A 2,007-nucleotide genomic window follows, 5' to 3' on the forward strand; every position below is an offset into this window, starting at 1 on the left:
AGTCTCTGTATGTCTACGTATTGTTAAAATTATCTTCCTACTTTAATGTGCATGCTCTCACTAGGTAGTGCCTCTGCCCTAGAAAACCTGTTGCCATTCAACAAATGATGATTCAATGCACTGATGAGCCCAAGGCAGTCAGTCATCCAATGTCAACCTTCTGCCAGCATAAACAACCCAAGCCAGCAAGTTAGAGAAAGAAGGAAACCAGGAGATATAAAGATATGCAGCTAAAACATTTTACGTTTCTGAAGCTACAAGGACTTTTAAAATTATGTTTAAGTACCTGGTCATGGAGAACTATATTTACTTTGAAAACATAGGACCACACTTAGAAAAAAAAAATGAAGGCAGGGCAGGACTGGGTAGGAACTGGCTGTGTTCATTTCAATTCCAAGCAAATCTATAAATGAAGCTTGTTTTATTTTTCTTAAAAATACAATGCATACTTGAACCTGACTACCATTTAGTTTTGAGCAGAATGGCACACACACAAGTAATCTCTGGGCCACATGATTGTCCGATGTGCCAAATAGGAAGAAAATAAACCAAAGTCACAAAAATGTTAAAGAGCAAAACCATCTATTCTTCAAAAAGGCAACATGTAGACATTGTATGGCTTAAAAAGTAAAGGGGTCCAGGATCCTAGTTCAGTGGTCACACTTGCCTAGTAAGTCAGGCACTGGGCTGGATCCTCAGGACTGTGCAGAAAAGCAAAAGCCCTGATGCTGGCCACTTCAATCTGAAGTAACTCCACACAGAGCATTGGGACACTACCAGGAAGTGACCTCATGAGGAGCCATGAGTGATTCAAGGCTCACAAAAGCTTGCAGGACTGTAAAAATATATTAATGCACAAAATAATAAAAGTAAGTTTAGGTTTTCCTCCTTGGGTAAGCTGTGTGTGCGGTGCATTTCTGGAAAGCTTCTTCTGTTCAACAGGGAATGCTGACTGGGCTTGCCAGCCCCAGCACACAGTCACAGGAACTACGTACGGCCAGTCCTCATTTTCTTTAGCAACTTGCTTTTCCACACACACTCACAGGCTTTACTTTCAGTACAAGACACTAGCTTTCTAGTGCTACATTTTAATCAACATATTACACTAAAGTCTTGATTGTTGAATGAATTTCTTAGTGCCATGCAACATGATGGAGTGAACTGCTGGAGACCTCTTGAGAGCTACAGGGAAATGCTTGATTTAAAATATGATCAAGATGAGACTGTATCAGAAGCACTGAGACAAGTAGTGGGTGGACAGGTAAGGGACTTTGCATCAGTGGCCATTCATAATTTTGCCTTTAGAAACTTGGAAGAAATTGTCATCTTTGAGTTTCAAATGTTCGGGTAAATCCAGTTGATTTTTAGCTTCTTCAATATCACCTTGAATCGCAGAAATAAGTGACTCTAAAGAATCAAAGTTCTTTTCAGGTCTGAGGTAGCCAACGATGGCCACATTGAGAATTTCCCCATAGAAGTCCTCCTTGAAGGTATGGATGATGCGGGTTTCCATGGACTTTTTCACGTTCTTGTAGTATGGATTCCATCCTATGCTCACCACCATTTTATGGACATCTCCGTTCCCAACGCTGGCCCAATCATAATAAATGCCAGTGGACACATCAGCTGGAAGATTGTCTACTACTTGTTCAGGAAAATTGGCTGTGGGGATGCCCAGTTGCTTGGAGCCGCGGCTGAAGCCTCACACCACCTGGCCGCAGCAGAAGAACAGGAGGCTCCTCATGATGCTGACCTCGGAGGGCGCGGGCTGCTCCTCGCTCTGTGCCTGCAACGGAGCCACCGTGAGTGTGGTGACCGGGCCTGGACCAGCCTGGGATCCTGCGGGAGCTGGCAGAGCAGGACACCTGCCACTCACTACCTGTGCCTGCCCAGACAGCAGTCAGGCACTGGAACCCAGCAGCCGCCCGGCGGAACTGCCATTTGGTTGATTCTTTGTATAGTTCTTTTTGTTTCTATTTGGTTGATTTCAGCCCTGATTTTGATTAT

At 43.9% G+C, this 2,007-nt stretch overlaps 1 protein-coding gene and 1 pseudogene across 2 annotated transcripts in view; both read right to left on the reverse strand.

Moving 5' to 3' along the window:
• The window catches only part of Mcc (MCC regulator of WNT signaling pathway), a 378,104-nt gene that overhangs the window by 323,597 nt on the left and 52,500 nt on the right, over positions 1-2,007 (reverse strand). The gene's annotated exons all lie outside the window — the stretch shown is intronic.
• LOC116087122 lies at positions 1,025-1,744 on the reverse strand (annotated as a pseudogene). The gene has a single exon (XR_004117256.1). The product of XR_004117256.1 is annotated as a riboflavin kinase pseudogene (transcript).

This window comes from Mastomys coucha, unplaced genomic scaffold (assembly GCF_008632895.1).
Source record: "Mastomys coucha isolate ucsf_1 unplaced genomic scaffold, UCSF_Mcou_1 pScaffold13, whole genome shotgun sequence".
Taxonomy (NCBI): Eukaryota; Metazoa; Chordata; class Mammalia; order Rodentia; family Muridae; genus Mastomys; species Mastomys coucha.